Raw genomic sequence first — 21,512 nt, forward strand, 5'->3', positions numbered from 1 at the left:
TGGTACCCTGAACCTTATGCGTGTTTTCTTCTTATAATCACAATCTAAAAACAAGCTGCAGATCACAATGAAATCATTGGTTGAGACAGAGACAGGAACCCTCTTATTTCTCTGAATGAAGTGGTCATAAATTATAGCACAGAAAACGTTGTATATAATCCCTGCTAGAAGAATGCAGACTGTCTCACATTAATGATTGCTGCGAGGAATCCCAACATATCTGAGGTGCGACTCCGGCCGATTGTGATTGGAGCTGGTCGAAATCCTCATCTAGACTCCGACAGACATCCCTTCCCTCTGTCCTGACCCAGCAGCCTCTGCCTCATACATGCAGCTGTATTTCCCCAGAGAGTCCGTCACATTCCTGCCGCCGCAGCGCAACACTGTGCCATTTTCACCAGGGGCCCCGGGTCACACGGAGAGGAGCTCCAATTGCCACCGTGAAACCTGGCCGAGCTGTGATTTGGCCTCTCGGTGCCTCATTTTCTCCCCTTTCCCTTTTTCTCTTAGTTCCCGGGCTGCAGGAAAAGAATGACTCCTGCTTAACGATAAAATAATGAATGTCATTTTGAGGCAGGAGCGAGATGGAGGGGGAGAGACAAGAGGAGGGGAGGGGGGAGGGGGGAGGGGGGAGGGGGGAAGCTGGGGAGGCGAGTATATTACAGAGCTGGCAAATGTGCCCTCGTGCCAGGGAGTCAATTTGAGTGAAGCCGTGCAATGTGACATCATTTACTCAGAAATCCCTAATTTGTCAGCATTAATATTTCAGCCCCAGCATTGCCTGTCACTGTGTGCCAGAGATGACTGATCAATCTATAAAACGGCCGCAGCTAATTTATTGAATATTTATGTGCAATGTCATGTGCAGGAGAGCAGCAGAATTTATTCCAGCCGCTCAGCTCGTGTGAACGGGAACTTCTCTGAAATCAGATTTTATCCTCACGGAGAAAGTGAGACACGAGTTCTGTGAGTGTACAACATGTAACACAGCACACACACACACGCCGGGCACACACGCCGGGCACACACACACGCACACGCACACGCACTGTATGTCCAGCTCTGTCGACACTGTTGAAGAAAGAAGAATGATTTTTATTCTGAAAGAGGAAAATAAACGAACCCAGTCATGCTTTCCTCTTGTTTATGTATTTAATTTATATTTCGTTGTTTTATTTAGTAATTCACTGCCCTTGTGTTGCTTTGCCTCCTGCCTTTGTGACTGTATGCCCCACCCTTACTGTTTTCACCTGTGTCTTGTTAGTCTCACCTGTGTCTGTTTCCCACATGTGCATTTAGTCCATGTCCGAACGAACACCAGTATTTCTTTTGTTTTGTCCTGTCGTCCACACAAACGCCGTTTTATGTCCCTGAAAACGGATCTTTGGTAAAACTCCGGCCAGGGTGAAGACTTTTAGAAACTCTGTTTCCATGGAGACGTGTAGACAGGGTAAACAGTGTTTTTGGCTTGTGACGTCAGGCTGGGTGCCGTTATCTCCTTTGTGAGGCGTCACATGAGCCAAGCGAGCGCTCCATGTTTGGGCTTTTAAACACATGAAAAAAGGGAGCAAATTATCACTGGTTTTCCTACATTTCATCCAGCGTCCCGACTTTTCTAGAATCTGTGTTGTATTTAACGAAAAGGTTTAAATGTTTATCATTTTTGTCATACAGTGAATCTAAATCAGCCTGATTATATATTGATGATGAGTATTGAGATGTTAAAGTTCCAACCTCTCTGCATGAATCAGCTCATTGCTGAACACTTTTCCTTTGTTCAGTAAATACCACATGTATTAAGTCTAAATAAAGTATCGTTGGTTCTGAAGCTGAACGGCCTCACACAGTGTAAAATGATGAATGTATTTGCCTGAACAGAAGCAGCAGCTTTTCTCCTGCAATAACTGAACACCCCGAACCCTCCCTAATCTGTGTGTGTGCGCGTGCCTGCGTGTGTTTGCAGCTGCCAACATATGACTTCCTGTGTCATTGTCTTATTCCATACATTGCCCCCAGAATAATGCCTTCTATGAGGATAGATTTTTAGCATAACCCACATTGTATGCAATTATTTACCGCCTGCTGATGGAAAAAAAAAACGCCTCCATTTTCTGCTTTTGTTGGCAGCTGTGTGCACATTTACACAATAGGCATTTAGCACGGACAGCATAATTATGACAGCACATCGGGGCTGAAAGTGCTGGGACAGCGCCAAGGCAAAAGCCGCTCAAACCCTCATCCTTCAACGCCGCCCATGAAGATCATTATGAATGAAAATTAGTGCTGGTGGGACACGGCGGCGGCGCGTGAGAAAAACACCACGGCTGAGGGTTGGGAGCGCTGCAGCCCTGCAGACCAGGACGCTGCTGCATCACAATATAACACTGAAGGAGAGTTCAGGTACAGGTGTGTGTCAGGAAGCGTCTTATTCTGAACTAGGATTAATAAGAATTATGGCCTTGTGATTTTATGTTTCCGCAAACCAGTCAAGCTGTTGTTTGCATTCTTCAGTGTTTCTCACGGAATGACACGAATATATTTGTTAATTTAGAAAATTTAAAAGAATATTACCCTTAAAACAAACAGCACAAGTAGGCCCTGAATTTAACAGGAGAGGCTGCAACACAATCATTCACAGGAGGGACATAAAACCAGAGAACGTCTCCCCTGTGTTAGTGGACCCTTCTCATGGCAGCAGAGGGAACAGGTACTGAGGGGTAGAACGAGGGAGGGCTGTTGACTGATCGGCAGGTACGCTGTCCTTCTCTTGGACGGATCGAAATATTCAAATAAACCAGCAGGAATAAAATTCCCTCCAGGCGTTTGAGATTTTGATTTCAGGGGAATGGGATGTGCAAAGTGTTTTTTACCAGGAAATGTTCATGTCCCAGTTAAGTTGACCTTTGACCTTTTTGGGTAAAAAAAGACATCACTTCATAATTTTGTCCTATCAGTCATTTGTGTAAAATTCTGCCATACTAAGCGCAGGAAGCAAACTCTTAGAATATGGTTGAAAGTTTTTTTTTTTAGACATAACCGGGACTACGACCTTTGACCTTTAACCACCAAAATCAAGTCAGTTCATTCTTAAATCCAAGTGTGACTTTATGACACAAATGAACGTATTCCCTCCAGGCGTTCCTGAGTTATCACATTCAAGCGGACAGATGGACAACTGTGGAATAACTCAGAAACACAGGTAACTAAAACGAAGGCCGCTGCTCGTGTGTTGATGTTGAGGATTATTTTATAATCACTTTCTTTTCATTTTCTAAATCTTTATTTTATAGAAAATGATCCAGGTTTGCCTCAGAGAACGCTTCATCAAGGAAACCGTAGCCCTTTTTATATTACAATTCAAGCACAGCGCCGTAACGAAGCTCCGCCATCATACGGACTTTGTCATTTTACATTGGACCAAGCAGCGGTGGCGTTTTTACATGGTGATCCGGCGTTGTGGAAGCAAAATGTGCGTGAGGTGTTCTTCACACACACACACACACACACGGCACTGTTCTGCCCTGCTGGCTCCGCCGTTTACACTGACACTGTTCACCTCCGTTTCTACCTCCGATGCCGGCTCAGAGGCGGAACGACTTCGCCCAAACATTCAGCCTCCGTGTGTTTTAAATCGTAGACGGGATGTAACAGAGGCGTAATCATCCCACCTTGAACTGTCAGTGTAAAAGAGTCTTTTGAGAAGACAATCCTGGATGAAAGTCCTGTTTCGACTTCGACTGTTCCACCTCAGCAGACTCTGTGGCTGCATACACAACAGCCAGGCTTCCTCAGGCATTCATGTTGCAGGCATGAAATATAGTTTGAAGAGAAATAAATTTCTTTGAAATTTGTGGTGGATTATAAAATTAAAAGTAAATTATATATATTTTTTTACTCTTTCTTGAGTTGCCGTGAGACCAGGTTATAACAGCACCTCTGAAACTCTGCTAAATATAGGTCCAGACGGGAGTCATTTCCTTGATTAAGCATATTGATAAAATGATTTTGCCCCCGAGCCTAAAAGTAGCACCCAGAACTCTGCTGGCTGCGACTGATTTCTTTCCTTGAGATGCTTGTTAAACAGGGATCACACTGAGGTCTTTTCCCAGAGTGCACCTGGTGAGCCGTTGGGTCAGCAGATGACCAATCCCACATGCTTACAATCCAAAGTGCAAATCTTTTCCTTGCTGCACAGTTAGCATTAGCCCCTCCAGTCCTTCCATTATACCAGCACTAATTACAAATTCTTAAACCAGTGCCAGACATTACAATAAGACAGTGCAGCGAGCATATGGCATAATATCCTATTAATGAACACTCTAAATTCAAACTCAGGTCAGCGCTATCACGCCGAAGAATGTGTCACTGATCCGATGGAAGCGGGAGGAGGGGGCCGTGAGGGGGTACAGAGGGAGGGAGGGGAGGAGGAGGAAGTGACCTTCTTCTAAAATGCACAGACTAATTTGGAGGGGGAAGGCAGCCCCCGGGGCCGTCTCATTGTTTTACTTGTTTAATTTTTCGCCAGCAATTATTGATATAATATTTTGATGGCAGAGCCGGGGAAAGAGAAGTCATTAAAAAAGACCAGAGGAGGGGGGAGGTTTTTTTTCTTCATTTTGCTTTGCCACCAGCACTCCTACTCATCCCCCTTTTTTTTTAACACTCCTCTTTTTCTGCATTTTCCCCGCCTGCCACTCTCCGTCTCTCTCCAGGGGGAAAGTCGGGCTATTTGCATTCGCTGTCACAACAGTGTGAGAAACAAGTTGCGGCCGTCTCGCTGGCTCAGTCCTCAGCACGCTTGGCGTTTTAATGGGGACTGTCAACTACAAGAGAGATGGATACCCCCCTTCTTCCCCCTACCTTCCTTCTTTTGGAGAAACGGGCGGATGCAAATAGACACATTTAGCATGATTGCATCTGCGAGTGATAGATGTTCCCCGCAGTGTTTGGATCTGCTTTTCTGAGTTAATCTGCAGAGATGACCCCTGTCTGAAGTGACGAACGCAGAGAGGGAGAGGAGGACAAAGGTAAAAAAGGTAACAGGAGGAAGACACTTCACCTTTATCTGAGATGGAGCTGTGATCAGTCCTTTCCTTGTCAGAGGCTGAAAGGCCATCAGCAGTCAAAATTACTGCCTCGCTGCAGCTCTGCATTCAGGACTGATAAACTGTACCGTCCTCTTTATGTGAAATTCATATGGACGTGAAGTCAAAACAGCTCTTTCTTCCCCTGATGAAGAGCTTCAGGGGCTCATCAGATTACACAGGGGCCCTTCTCTCTACCTCTCCCCAGGGATGGCTCGCTCTCAGCGGGCCCCGGAGCTGGACCCCTGCCCCTGGCCCCTGCAAAGCGCTGCGGAGCTGTGTTTGTTTAAAAGCAGACTTAATCCTCTGCAGCAGCTGTCTCAGATCAGGTCGCAGCTCAGTGCTGAGGGAGGCGGGGGGGCACAGAGGGCTGCAGGTGCAGACTGTAGAGCAGATGTAGAGATCTCTGAAAGTGTGCAGACACTCAGCAAAAAAGTCAGGTGTGAAGTATAAAGACTGGTCAGGGATGATACTGTAGTTAGTGCTTTTTAAGTCCTAGTGATAGATCACTACAGACACAGACACAGTGCTTATTACGTCTTGTTTGAGCGTTCATGAAAACAATATAATCCAAACAAACAACATAAAACTTGTGTTTTTATTTACCTCAAAGTGACTTTAAAATAAAAAGCTATCGGTGTTCTGTCCCTGCAATCAAGTCACAATTGTTTTTATCCAAGCCTCAAGTTCAGCATTTTGTCCGTCGCCATCTTGATTTGTTTGGTGCCATAAGTGACCATATTTTATACATTTAGTTCTACATTTATACAGTCAAACACAATGACCCATCTTCACATCCCTGCAGCCCATCGTCTTCTCTGCAGTAAGACAACAACAGTCCGGAGTCCCTGCACGGGCCGGCCCAAAGACATCGCTGTATAACAAACAGTGAATGAGCTGACAAGCAGGTGTGGTGAGCACAGACACAGATGCTAATCAATGCTAACACGTAAATAAAATAATAGTATAATGTGACTGAGCGTAAACACTGAAGCTCAGACTTGTTGGCTACACGACTTCAAAAGCACAAAAAGACCCCAAACCTCCAACACGACCACGTCCCAGGTAAAAAGTTATATCTTATTTAATTTGTCATAATGTCACGATCATCCCACACATGATGAAACTCACCAAACATCATTAGAAACAAGAGAAAGAAAATATGCAAATAATCCTGATCTGTGTCAAACGCATGCATACGTGTGTGTGTGTGTGTGTGTGTGTGTGTGTGTGTGTGTGTGTGTGTGTGTATGTGTGTATGTGTGTGTGTGTGTGTGTGTGTGTGTGCGCGTGTGTGCGCGTGTGCGTGTGTGTGCGTGTGTGTGTGTGTGTGTGTGTGTGTGTGTGTGCGCGTGTGTGCGCGTGTGCGTGTGTGTGCGTGTGTGTGTGTGTGTGTGTGTGTGTGTGTGTGTGTGTGTGTGTGTGTGTGTGTGTGTGTGTGTGTGTGTGTGTGTGTGAGAGAGACTGTCTTGCACTCTACCTGTGGGTGTATTAATATTCCTCCACAGTTCCAGAGCTGCTGCACACACACACACACACACACACACACACGCAGAGCGCTCCCTCATTCATTCAGCTGATAACCACAAATAAACAGAGGCAGAGAAAGGACTGTTTCTGAAAATGGACTCAACCTGTAACGGCTTGATTAGAGAGAAAAAAGGTCATCCTTGTCCACGAGTAAACTGGATTTATTGTTGTCTCGGCTGCCACGCAGCGGCGATAAAAATGACCTCAATAAAAAACAGAGCAGCCAATGCCATATGCAAATGATTCCATAAAGGAGTAAATGAAAGGGGAGGGGGGGGATGATCAGCAGGGTGGGTGAGGGTGGGGGTCAGATGGAGCAAATGAAGGCCGAGTAGCGGACGGAACGGCCCGGCCCATCACTCTTTATGCCAGCCGCCTTTTATGTAGCTGTCCAGCAGCCCGGCACGTGCCCCCTCCTCTCCTTCACCGGACCTCTGGCTCTCTGATAAAGCAAAGGGCACTGCCATGCGTGCGTGCGTGTGTGTGTGTGTGTGTGTGTGTGTGGTAGTTACTTCACTGTACAAAGTCTCTCTTGGCTGTACAGGATTTTCTGAGTTGTAGTTTTAAGCGAGGTAGTAGCAGACTACCTAGGCTAGACTACCACAGTACAGTGGGTAACGTTAGCTACAGCTCTGGTGATAATAGTTAGAGGGGTGGAAACAAGTATTTTATTTTACTTCTACTTGAGTATATTTCTTCTGAAGTATTGGACATTGATACAGTTTAAGGTTAAAACCACAGCTGCAGCAGAGAGAAGCTGCTGGTGTTTCTGTGGCTGCAAGAGGGCGGAGCTCCATGCCAGGGGGCGGAGCCTTAAAGTTTGTTAAGTTTACATGTGCATCTACTTTATTTATAACTGACTAATTGTGCATCACTCAGCTAGCATGCTAATTGTCATAAATCCTAAACTATCCTGTTTTCTTGTGATTAGATGCTTCTGTGTTTTTTAACCAAAGAGGAAACAAGTTTTTCTTCTTGATGTGCATTACTGCCACCAACTGGACCGGAGTGGTACCAGTTTTAAAAAGAATACCCAAGAACGCTACGACATTAATCCCGGCTAATCTGGCTAATATTTTCATGGTTGATGCAGTCTGCAGTCATTTGTAAGTTTACTGAGGACCTTTTTTGTCTTCAGTGAATATGCTAAGCTAGGCTAACCACGTTCTGATTCCAACTCTGTCCTTAACCCACAGACATGAGGGTGATTAAAGTTCTCAAAACTTTATTAGAAAGCAACTAAACATCTGTTCCTAAATGTGGAACTATCCTTCCCACTGTAATGTCGACATAAACAAACACAAAAACCTGCAAACATTAAAGGATGTCAATGAAAGCCTTGAGATTATCCAGCATTTAAATGCAGGTCAACACAAATCTGCATGTTTTAGTGTTAGTAACAACATTTATTTGAGTTGTATTGGCAGCAACTTTTTGATTTTAACGTTTCAGCTGGTATAATATGAGAATAAGGCCTATTTAAAACTGGATGTGGGACACCTGGTAAAGACGAGACTCCGCCGTGTGCCAAGACAGAGACAAAGAGAAACTAAAGAGGACGGGAAAGCCAAGAAATCCGAGAGACAAAGCCGGGGATAGAAACATACAGTCATAGAGACAGACACTGTAAAACAAAGAGAGGAGGCTGCAAATGAAGAGTGCAGCAATGCTGGCGGACATTGGCATCCCTTTAGCTGGCACGCCAGCATGCCAAGTTGTAGGATTTACCCTGGAGCCCTTGGGCTTCGTTGTGAAAAGACTCAGTCGGCTTGAGGGGCCCCGCGGCTGGCTGCAGCCGGGGTCCCATTGTCTGGGCCGCTGGAGAGGGGGAAACGCTGGATGAATTGAGGGAAAACAAGAGGAAGACAGAGAGGAGGAGGAAGCAGAGGAGGAGGCCAGAGGGAGAGCAGCAAGTGGTTCCAGGGAGCAGGGCCAACATGTGGAGAGAGAGGAGCGAGCAGGATGCTGAGGGCCTAGGAGGAATCAACTTACTCACCCACAAGTACACATTACATACAAAGCTGTTCTTGGCATCTCACCTTTAACCGCATCTGCAACCTGCAACCTGCAACATTATCACCCCCAATCAGAATCAGCTTTATTGTTGTGTGTGTGCACATACAGGGAGTTTGACTCTGGTTTACAGCTTTAAATAAGAGGATGACACCTGCTGATGCTCCTGGAACTTACCTGCTTTTTCTGAACTTTGAACTTTATGCTCTCTGTGATTGTTACATCAGTTTAAAATGAAAACTTGATGATGAAATAAAACTACTGAAAATGATGAGATACTTATGAGATAGAAGTTAACTTGTTTGGCTAACTGTCAAATACATTAATCAAGTGATGAGAAAGATCCATTTCTTTTTAACATGTTCTGCCGAGATATGAAAAGATACTTTATTGATCTCCAGAGGGGAAATCTGGTTGTTGCAACAGCACAAAGACGAGTAGCAAGAAGGTAAGTACAAATGAAAACAGGAATAGAGCTTCCATGGGCTTCATGTTGTTGAACCTAAACTGAGTTTGTTTTCTTTTAAACTGTTGGACTGAGCCGAGTTGCATGGGCGTACACGTCTTTAAAGAGCAAACTCAGTAAATGTAGTCGAGTTGGTTGTTGTTGCTTTCGTTTTGTGATTTATGTTTTCTAGCGTGACTGACGGAGAGAGAACCAGGCTGGTACTCAACGAGAAAAAACAAAAAGGGTCAAACCCACAGACTGTATAAAAAGATGGCCGACATGACAGCTCCCTTAAAGTGAAGCCAAACCCTCTCTGTCGCCCCCTGCTGACTGGCTGCAGTATAGCTCATAAAGCCCGCCTCCTCCATGTTAACAGATGGGACATGAGTCAAACTATAAAATCAAAATACACGTCAAATACATTTTTCTCAAACATGGTTTCTGTCATTATAGTTAGTTCTTATCATGCTGATTTATGTCACAGTGTTCATTTTTCTGACAAGTTTACTTTTAATTAGTTATTTGATGCTATAAAAAGGGGGTGTGGCCTCATGATTGACAGCTCTCTTGACAAATGGGGCTCCTGCACAATCGGTTCCTGAGTAGCAGAGTAGAGGAGGAACGGCGAGAGGAGATGTAACTAACACTAAGTGAGTGTTTTGGTTAGCAGAAGTGGCTAAGCCGGTCTCTGCTGGGCCATCTCTGGCTCCAAAACACGTCACCAGCAGAAGATGGCAGCGTCTGCCTCGGGGACATTTTGGCTTCAGTTTTGTACAACGAGATTAGTTGGAGATGCAAAGTCCATCTTTACAAACAGTCATTTTAAACCCGCACTATACCGTCTTCTTAAACTGACTGCCTGCCTCCTAGCTACCTAACTGCAGATACTCATGGCCAAACACATAGTACACAACATGATGATAAAGAACAAAATAATTACATGACTTCAAGCCTTCAAGACTTTGGAGCAATAAATGCATCATGAAAAGGGTTTTTCCTTTCTATAGTATCTGCAGAGTGTGCCGATGAAATACATCATGTGCGAGAACTTAATGCTTATATTTGGTGGTTACATTTTTTATTGGAGTCAGAAAGAAACATTAAGGACGTATGCACCTCATGTCTGCTGGCCCTACTTCATGTCTTCTCCTCTGTGGATCTCTGTGTTGTTCATTTCCGAGGCAGTGTGCGGCTCGCTGCCTGTTCTGTGTTGTGAGCAGCCGGAGCACCGGAGCAGAGCTTGCAGGTGTGTACAGACCAGAAGTCGCCCATGAATGAGAGCTCATCCGCCGGAGCCGGTGAAAGCACATGGTCAAGTGGTCAACAAATGAAAATGGAAAATTGCTACCACTTGTGGGGCCTGTTCAAGTACATGCAAGCGGGAGAGGTGGTCGGGTCATGATGGATGCCCCGCGTCCCCGTTGTTGTTGATATGATCAAAAAAATACCAGGACCAACCCCCCCTCCGCCCTCCCCCGTTCACCACCATAATAGACAAACAGATGTGTGCAGGTCGCCTGCAAGCACAGAAAATTGCCTGTGTGCAAAATTGCCTTTGGGATGAGAAATTTTGTTTATTCGTTGCACGAGTCCAATCATGTTTTTGAGTCCAAGTAGATTGTTAGTGTTTTTTATCAAAATAGCAGGAATTCTAACTTGTTTTTCAGTAAAACAAGCAAATAGGGACGTGAATAGTGCTTCAGAACAGGCTTACTTCTGCTCAAGAGGGCCAGTTGGAAATTAAATGTATGTAGGACGCAATGCTAAGACTTCAAGGTCCTTCTGAGAGAGCATAGAGCATCAGACTGCAGCTTTAAAGGTGCATAAAGATGGTTTAAACCTGAAAAGTTTCAGGGAGAAATGAGATAATTCCTCCTCGAATCAGATCGAGGGAGCCAGTGTGATCATGTGTTAAAGTCCCAAAGCAGTTGTAAGTAGTGAATGTTCTGCGTCTCGACATAAGTTAAGTCTAGTAAAATGTCTGTGCATCATTTACCACATAATTTGATGCAAATACTGTGAAATGTAGGAATGCGAAAGCAAATACGGCAGAATGGCAATTTAATGAAAACAAATGTTGGATGTGGAAATGCAGATGTAATCGTGTGTTTAGAGTGCGTCGTTCTCTATCTCTATCTGCTTCTGGCTCACACACACACACACACACACACACACACACACACACACACACACACAGGTTCTAAGGAGATTGCATTTCCCTAATCATATGCATTTTCCACTTCATTTCCATGCTTTCTCAGCTAGAGGCTCTCAGCAGCCGTCAGAATCACAACAATCTCCACATTTATGTTCGTGCACAATCACACCGTGTTAAATCTGCTACACAAGTTTAAACAACTAAAACTTCAAATCGAGCTACTTGTAGAGATTTCTATAGAGGCATTGCGGAAGTTAAGCTGGTGACCTTTAACCTTTAGTCATCGATTTGATTTGCTAAGTTAAGCTTCAGTAGTAGCAGCAGTTGTCGGTGTTGCAGCAGAGTTAGCATTGGTTGTGTTGTCAGAGGAGTTGCAGTAAGTGGTATCAGCAGGAGGAGCAGCAGCAGATTCATGTGAAGGATCGGTTGAAGCAGAAGCGGTGATAGTTTTCTTTTATTGCTAAAGCTGTAGTTGTTTTGCTGTAGTAACAGATTTAGTAGCAGATGCAGTAGCTGTACTAGATTCATTCATAAAGCAGTATTTGATGCAATAGTTTTCGTTGTTGTACTTTGTACTGTTGAACCAATCGGTTATCATCTGATGAAGACATATGCCTCTGGGATTGATGGCCAACTTCTCTATATTTCTGGTGTAGCCAGCGTTTAGCGATTAACGACTTCAGACCCAGACAGATCAAAGTGAAGGTAAATTCTCCCTCCACATGTGTCTGTTAAATAAACGCCATCATCTCTCGGTTCGTCCCATCCCCCGGAGGAGCGCCCGTCCATCTGTCTGTGCTGAGTCTCAGTCTCACTGTAAACAGTAAGTTACACAGAGGCGGCACTCTGGCTTACTGCAGCGGGATGAAGCCCAAACAGAATGTTGTGATCGACTTTAACTAACGGCTCTTCAGTTTGCTGAAAGAACAACATCATGATGCAGATTAGGAACAAGTCAACATGAAGCTTTGTCAGGTCTGTCCTCAGGAGGAGAAGAACACTACTGTAACATGAGACGGAGGGCGGAGCCTTGATTTATGATGCATTCGAGGAAGTCGGTCATGTAGAACATTTTTGATCTAGAACAGATTGTGAGCTGAACTTACGTGCAGAGATTGGTTTATAGTGGTTAATAAATTGTTGTCAGATGTCTGCAGATACGTGATTGGTCAACGACAAACACACTACAAATTGATACAAGAATAATTCTCATGCCAAAGTCTGGTCCTGCCTGTAAATAGAGATTACTGTAGTAATAGCAGTAGCAGTAATAGTAGAGTTGGTAGAACTAGCATAGAGAAATGTAGGTACTGGTAGAGTTTGTGGTAATGTTGTGATCCTGGGTTACCTGCAGAGTAAAGTGTGATATTCTGCTTCTGACCTTTACAGTAATAATCTCTAGAAAAGCTCAACTGATTGCATGTTTGAGCTTTAAAACTGCAGCTAAACTCTCAGCAATCTGCAGCTCCTCCGTTACCCTCATTAACCTTGACAGGCTCACATCAAAGCTTAGTCAGAGGTGAAGCTGCCAATCAAACACACTGAAGTCAGCATTTTATCACAGCAGGACAGAGACCTTTGACTTCCTGTCCTCCTTCCTGTCAACCTATGCTCTTCCATGGTTTTTATATTACCCCTTCCTCTGTGATACAACAAATTTATATTAACTCTGAGCTCATTGGTTTGGTCTTACTGTTTAGACCAAGTCAACACGACACCCCTCCCCCCGCATAAAGAAATGTGAACTAGAGAATGAAACAAACTTGAGTTTGTCATAATTTTCGACGCTTTGTTCAGAATGCAGAATTCCAGCATTCCTTTGTTTTCACTCGAGAGCTTCGGCTGCCGTCTAATCACTCTCCCTCCCATTTCCTTCTCATTTGCTCTGCCTGTCTTTTATCTGTCTCCTCTCTCCAGTGAATATCTGCGATAAATAAGAAAGGATTAAAAATGAATCCTGAGCAGCATCAGTCGTGCTGCGAGGCATCTACAACATGTGTGGCTGCTCTCCTTGATTAGCCCAGATAGTGTGGGATAATGAAACAGGTTGAATTATACAAAATAAAGGTACCTTCAGCTGCATGCATGCGGTACGTCAGACTGTTGGCTCTTTAGCAGCTCTACATGACAAATTAAGACTTTTGGTGCAGGAAGATTAGACCACAATTTGTCCCCAAAGAGCTCAAATTAGCTGCATTTGCTTTATTGCACAAACTGTTTCTGCATCCAGAACAAATCAGAATATTGTATAATAATATGTTTTTACTGTGAGAAAGAAGAGACACACTGGAGGGGAAATCCTCGAGCTGCTAATGCAGCAAGTCACTGAAAGCAAGTCAAATACAGGAGAGGAAGTGGGTAATTAACAGAAATTATACTTTAAAAACCATCGTATCCAATTGTGATCCATTTTCATTTTTCCAAATAACTCGGACATATTCCAGAAATGTTTATGAAAGCAGAGAGCAAGACTCTCTATCTGAACCACAGGCGAACATGACATTCATGAGGTTTCAAGTTAAGGATATCAAGCAACATGTCGTCAAACTGAAGCAACAGAAAAATCCCAAAACTAGTGGTCCTGAGAAGAAGCCAAAGAAACTTTGAGGACGGTCTTGTCACAGTAGTCGTGTTCTTTGGTTCCACACAGAAAAGAACATGCAAGAAAAACGATGCAACAGGTTTTCAGAGATGAGAGAAGAAGTCTGAATGGGCTCTTGTCGTTTCTCATTAGTCCCCGGCACTACCCGGCGCAGCATGCTGAAGCGTGACCCACAGCAGGTTAGGGCAGCCTGGTCCTTCCCAGCTCGTAGGCCTCTTTAGGAGAGATATTGATGATGGTCGGGACGAGGCTTTGCTAAATGAGCCTCAGCAATGAGCTGGAAAATGACTAATGTTCCCGGGGTGAGCCCAGAGTGGTCGGGCCTGCCTCTGTGCTGCCGGGCTGCCTGCTCTGTCAGGACTGAGAGGGAGAGAGAACGTGTGTGAGCATGTGCACAATATCTGCTTGATCTGATGCACATGGAGACGTCTTCTTTTTAAACAACGGGCTGATATCTTCCTGAGCATTACAGTTGCTCTGACTCAGAGAAAGCACAGAGAGTTAATAAAGTGAAATACAAAATAAGAGTTACCATGCAAAAGAGTTATTTACAAATGAACAGTGTATGCAGTATTATATCAACATATTGCAGAGGTGAATTATTGCACCAGCTTAGTCAGGTTAAATCAGAATGGATAAAGACTGTCTGTCACATTCGTCTCTTCTTCCATCAGAGGAAACATAGAGGTAACATGTGAATTAAACTCTGCAGCTCGGCCTCTGGAGCGTCTCTTCTAAGCATCTTGCTAGCTTACAAACCGTATCCAGCAGGACCTCCTTTGGTCATGGCTAAATCCTGGAATACTTGCCCTCCATGTGATGAAACCAGTGGTGTCCTTTCTCTCACCAAAGCTTGCCTGCATCCCGGAGTGCTGGACAGCGTTGTTGGCAGCACGCAGATGATCCCCACTGACTGTTGTTCATATATGATGGAACGTGTGTCACATAGATCCGCACGACTAAACCGACTGAACCCTTCTGCAATTCGTAGAAACACATCTACTTGTAAAAGTGAACATTTTGTTGACTCCACAACCAAGATGGAGTCAGAACACTTTCCCTGGATGTAAGGTTCCTGGACAGGATGAGCTATACTGAAGCATAATTGTGGAACATGTGCAATTAATTTTGATTTTTATTATATGTTATTATATATTTATTCAAACATATATTTTATAATCTCTCTGTGCCACTAAATCAGTGCAGATATTAAATGCATTTAATCAGTCTATATGTCGGTGTTTCATGTTGTGGATGTTGCTGTTTTGTCAGGACCTAATTACTCTCTTCAGATATCAAATCAAAATGCAGTTTAAACATTTTAAAAATGTTTCCGTGCCTTAAAAGGACGTATAACTTGTCTAATTCATGCACAGCATCGCCCATCCATCGCTCGCACGCTGCTACTGAATTTGTAACACTTAAGGGTAGTCGCCCTCATCCCAGCGCTGTATCTTTTTTTATTTCTTGGAATCATATCAGACTCTGCGCTGAGAGAAGAAACACTCCCGGTTAAGTGTCGCCCTCCTCCTGCTTCCTTCCTCCCTCCATCTTCCTCTCTCTCGCACTCTCGCCTCCAATCCACCATTATTAGTGCCTCCAATACTCCAGAGGGCAAACAAACTTTCAAAAAATTCCCCATAACCTGCCAAGCGTAGCCCATTTTCCTCTCCATGCAATTAACTGCGCCAACATTTACAATAATATGATTACAGACACTTTGGCAAAGTCATGGGGGGAACGCGGGGCATATTAGGTATCAGCAAGGGGTTGATCGTAATGGTCGCGTTTCCCGGAGACTCACATTTTCTTTTGCACGCAATAGTGAGAGCCACTAAATTCTCCTCAGGCAGTAAAAACCAATGCACTGGAACCATGATAACAAACACAGGCAACCACTTTCTTTCTCATCACTCCCTGATTTTCTTTCTCTTACTTTGGGGCCTTGTTGTTTTTTCCTTCCTTCTTACTTTCCTCTGCACCCTTCTCCTTAACACCCCCCACCCTCGCTGCGTCCCCCACGCACCCCTCAATTAATTAAGTCTTTCACGGCCATGTAATTAGGAACATTAGCAAGTCATAAACTTGCCACGAGTCTTGAAATTATGTGCTGGCCCTCAGCAATTTGTTTGTAATTCCTTTTTCGTGAGACAACAGCACCATAGGGTCCCATAGATCTTCCCGGGGCCCCCACTGTGCCCCCCTCCCCGCCCTCATTTCACTGCCACGACGGGCAGGATAAGAGGGGTCCTTGTCGGGCTGAGAGGGGGACCACATAATGCCGGAGCTGGCTGGCACCCATCCTGCTGCTCTCAGAGGAGAACAGCCTGCAGAGACTGTTGTCTGTTCACTGCACGCCGCTCAGGTTTCACAGCCTCCCTGAGACACAGAGAAGCAGCTGACACACTTATTATAAGGTGCATGTGTGAGGGATAATGTACAGAGAGCGGGCGTTACTGCAGAAAGAAATCACCTTCAAATTTAACACAATGGAAATTATTTTATTTATTTTGAAATTATTTTGTTTCTTCCGCTGAAAAAAATAGTCCCTTAGATTCTACGGTTGAAACTGTGCCAACAGCAACCTCTTAAAATGAGACGACTTAAGAGGCGCTTATTTAAGAGACAATGTTCAGTCAGCAGATCGAGATAAATCCAGACAGGGTGACGCAGGACTGCGACGTGAAAGTCACCTTGAATTTATAACTAAATATTTGTTTGGAAAGATTTTATTACTCCCACTGAAAAAATGGTCCCTTCGATTCTACCGTCTGTAAACTCTTCCTTCCTACATTTAGCCTACCTAGCCTAGCTGTTACAGTTAAACTAAACATTTCCACTGATGTTAAAGGAGCAGCACCTGTGTGAGGTTTTCAGCACCGTGGTTCAAAGCCTGTTGTTTTACATGAAGCAGTTAAACAGCGCCGTGTGCTCGATCATGATCTGTGAAGTCTTTCCTTCATGTAGCTTCTCTCTCCTCAGCTGTTTGTGTCTTTTGCTATTTTTCACCGTTGTTTTCTTAAGATGATTTTTAGTATTTCTGCTCTTTATTTTAGTATTTTTATGCCTTTATTGAGAGAGAGAGCGGACAGTGTCGGAAACAGGGGAAGAGAGAGGGAGGGGATGACACGCAGCAAGAGCCAGAGGGCAGGAGTCGAACCCGGGGCAGCTGCGTCGAGGGCTGTAGCCTCTTTATACGGGACGGGCTATTTAACTGCTGAGCTCAACGTAGTTCTGCTTATTTGATGGAGACAGCCTGATAGTGACAGGAAGAACTGGAAGAAGAGAGAGAGAGTGGATTGCATGCAGCAGAGGGCCTGTGTTTGAATCAAACGTTTGCTTCTGCAGTAAGAAATCATCGTGCATGTGCTTTACCAGATGAGTATTGTGTCAGCATTTAAAAGCCAAAGTAGATTTGTTACTTTCATAATAAAACCCTTGAAAACATGTTGCATTAATGTCTTCTATATGTAAATACAAAAGTCTTCTTACTTTGCATCCTAGATTTAACATAAGAAAACGTCTTATTCTGCAGAAGTCATCGTTCGTCATTCTGGATTCTGTTCCCATTGATCTGATTATTTCAGAGCGTTTTTTTTCCCTCTTTTTCACATGAAGTCTTTATAAACCACAAAACACCCAAATCATGCAGAGGCCTGCACATGTCATTTTCTCTCCCTGTAGGCGAAACATGCCTGTGTTTTCCTCCCTGTGTGTGTGTGTGTGTGTGTGTGCGCGTGTGCGCGTGTGCGCGTCGGTTCTTTTGTCCTCGCCGCTCCGCAGAGGGGTTAACGCCATCGATGCCTGTGTGATTCCAGCTCAAGCACTCTCATCAGCCGCCTTATTCTCTCCTCCGGCTGCACCCTGACCTCCCAATAACCATACACCATTGTTTCTATTTACCGTTTGCCAGAGATGGAGGGAAAACTGGAGGAAGAGCGTGGCAGAGAAAAAGAGAGCCGGGGCCCGTATTGATCGGCTTCCACATGTATTGAAACCAGATATTGATTTTCTTTCTTTTTTTTCAAATGGGAAAAAGTGCATTGTCCGAGCGAAGGAGATTTCTGTGGGGATTTGGGGAAAGAGGAGTTGAAATGAGCATCCGGTGCACCGTTGTCTCCTGTGGATTGTGTATAGGGCTGTGGTAATTGAATTGAGCGAGCAGGGCCCTTCTTCGATATGTGCTCTCTTAAGAGTTTTGGGCCTGTCAATGTTTCTCTGTAATATTTCAGTCGTCAGAAAGCAGCAAAAGTTCTCTCAGAAACATTTGAAAGGAGTTCAGCTCTAACATCTCTCATCATGAAGAAAAATTAGCCATCAATTTTCATGTTATTGCTTAACTGCGGCTGTAAATCAGTCGGGTTCTTATGTAACTCATCATTATACAAACCAGCGTCACGTCTATTAAGGAAACTTTAAAAGCACATTTGTGATGAGTTGATTAAAAGATAGGACTCAGATAAAGGTTGTCATATAAGCAGAAGACCTGCTGCTGTGTTTCAATCTGCTCTGCCTGAAATTAGAGAAATGCTAAACGTAATTGCAACATTAAAAATAATGTTTTTTTTCTATTTAAAGACGAAGAAATCACATTCAAGCTGAAAAATAGATTTTAGTGCAAATTGCAAATTGATTTTTTTTTATCTGTTTGTTTTTCCACATCTTTGCATGAAGTCGTGAAGTGAAATCAGTTTTTTAATCCAGTCAAAGTGCCGTTCATTTCTGCAAAGACGAAGTTAGATAGACAAGAAATTCTGCCGTTAAGTAAAGTGCAACTCCAGAATCAAAAACCTGAATGATGACGAGCAGCTGAACATTCTGCTTTAAACGTGTAAAACATTCAGAGAATCAAATCAGGTCACTTAAATATTCTGGGTCAAACTATGGCGGCGGCGTGTTACAGCTCTGATCCGCCCATGTTGGTCTTTTCTCCGTAGCAACAACAGCCGAGTCTGATTTGTGTTGTGGATCAGTTTGTCCTAACAAACAGACAAAACATGATTTCTACAAAACAAATCATTAAAACCTGCAGCTTAAGATTATTTAATGAGAGTGAGACAGGTTGAGACATTTCAGCTCCTCCCTCCTTCCACTGAAACACTCTCATACATGTAAACCTGTGTATTGGTTTATTCTTGATATTTTAATGCAGCAGCATTTTATGTGAACGCTAACCATAAACAGAAATGCGAAAATAAAATAAAACACGGCAGCATCTTCTCGTCCTTGACACTAAACACACAGGAGAAAGCTGAATAACATTTTAATGATGAGGATTAGTGTTTTAAAAACATCTCTTCTGAACTGAGTGGCACGGCGGAGGCAACATATCATCTGCCATCATTTACAGCGTTGACGTCTGACAATGTGGAAGTTTGGACTGATGAACTTCCTGGTTTCAGGAGTCTAACTCTCCGTGTCCACGCGGCCTTGAGATTCAACAACAAGATGTATGTGTAGTGAAACCTTTCTCCATCCAGTCTGATTTCTTTATGATTTGATGTGTACATTCTTTCATGTGATCTCTTTTCATTTATAGAAAAGGAACAGATTGAAAGCAAACAAATTCATGTGATGAAAACCTTGAGTACTCTCCGTGTGGCCTCATCTTTTAAAAAGAGAAACCTTACAGAGTTTATAAACCGTATATAGAAAGTTAAGTGGTTCCTTGTAGGTTTTAAACGTTTTCTCTTTGAAGCTTGAAAAAGATGTGCATGATGATCGGCCTCAAAAGCACCTGAGGTTTACATCAAACTCAAATATGAGAAGCTGTCTGTTTCCTTCATTTTCAATTCTTTCTGTTGTTTTCACCTGAATCATAGCACTTGAGCAGCTTTTGTACTAGTTTATCTTTCTCTCTTTCAGAACCAAACTTTAGCTCATGCATTTGCCTCTCCATCCCTGCCTCGGCTTGAACACGGGAGCCTTTGTGAACACATGAACCCTGTCGTTTCTCTCCTCACCGTCTCTGTCACTTCACGTCGACTGAGTCGCCTCCGCGGCCGCAGCCGGAGCCTCGGCTGCCTGCTTCTCATTCAGCCGGCGTCGGCCCTGTTCTCCCACTCAATTTGCAATTAAGACCAAATTTAGAGCGCTGAAGCCTGAAGGCAGGTGGGTGTCCGCACAAGGAACATGTTGCCTAGCAACTGGGGGGGACGGAGTCAGGGGGGTGTACCTGAGCGGCAGGGGGCGGTGTGGGGAAGGAGTGTGTGTGTCTGTGTGAGTGTATGTCAGGGTTGGACTCTATGGAGGAGTTTGCTGATAATGAACATTAGGAATGAAAGTACAAAAATATCTTTTGTCTTAAAAACTGAGCCACCTCAAAATATTTAATTAAAGCCTTTAAATAGGAATTCAGTTAGTTTAAACCTGGTTGTTACTTTTACATATTTTGGTGTTTAAATGTATTTTGGATGCAGAAGTTTTAGAATCGCTCCAGTAGACTGCTTCAGCTGGCAGCCATGAAACAGGCGGTAAAGGCTGGATCACAATCCCTGCAGCCGAGGCGCCGACCAAAGTGCGACCACTAAAAGTTCTTGTTGTTTCCACTGACGGGCTCAGATTGTTCAAAGTGTGTGACAACATGACAGAAAGGATCCCTACAGAGATAGACCTTTTTGTTACAGAGGATGATGATTGTTTTAACCACAAACAGCTGTTAGGTCGCTCTCTTTAAAGCCGCCAGACTCCATTGACAAAAACAGTTATTTTACCTCTCAGATACACGACAGTCGCAGGTCTGCCGCTGCCTCCATCTGTGAGTTAGTTTGTGTTTTGTGTCCAAAACTATCCAAACTATGGATCCAAAACTCTGATTGATTTTCAAATCAAAGTAATAAAAGAAATAACTGATCAATGGGCTGTAGACGAGCAACTCCTGTGTGCTGTAAGGTAAAATTATTATTTTTCTCAATGGAGTCTGGTGGCTTTGAAGAGAGCGATGTATCATCTGTTTCTGGTTTAAAAAAAGCCTCTTACTCTTCATGAAACCAAAACATATTAGAAAAGGAACACAAAGTGGCCCACCATGATGTGAACGAAGTTTTACAGGTTATATTTTTATTCTTGTACATGACAAACAGCTCTGTATTCATGCCTGAATCCACAGGAGGGGTTTAAGGTGACTGCAGGAGGTTAAAAAAAATGCTGCAGACATGGATGAAACCCAGTCAGAGCTCCCTCCTGCTCAGTCTGGGTCAGACAGATAAAGTATCCAGGGGTCACAAGGTCACAGCTCCAGAGATCCTGTCACTGTGCTCCCTGTTAGATCTTCTAAAACTCAGTGTGTGCATCTTTTAGTGTGTATTTATGCACACTGTGAATTTGTTTTAGCGTGTGTGTATCCGTGTTGAAGAGAAGTTGCTATCTTACAGTGAGTTACCTTTTAGTCTGCAGACTCCCTGCAGCGGAGACGCCACGAGGGCACGCGGAGTCATCTCTGTGGACTGAGTGGTTTCCTTCAGCAGCGCTCCGCAGCTTTTTATTCTCCTTGAAAGAAATCTTCATTCATGCTTAGTTGATCGACTCTCTTGCGTCTCAATAAAAAACGACTTCACACGTTGGCACATATTTTTACTTTTACTTAAGAGAGAGCAGCACAGTTAAAGAGTGAGCGCGGCTCTTCCACTCAACTGGTTCTGAACAAAAGGCTGCTGCTTCACACATGGATGATCATAG

This window comes from Semicossyphus pulcher, unplaced genomic scaffold, assembly GCF_022749685.1.
Source record: "Semicossyphus pulcher isolate SPU_LCO1_2020_fin unplaced genomic scaffold, fSemPul1.0.p SCAF_26, whole genome shotgun sequence".
Lineage (NCBI taxonomy): Eukaryota > Metazoa > Chordata > Actinopteri > Labriformes > Labridae > Semicossyphus > Semicossyphus pulcher.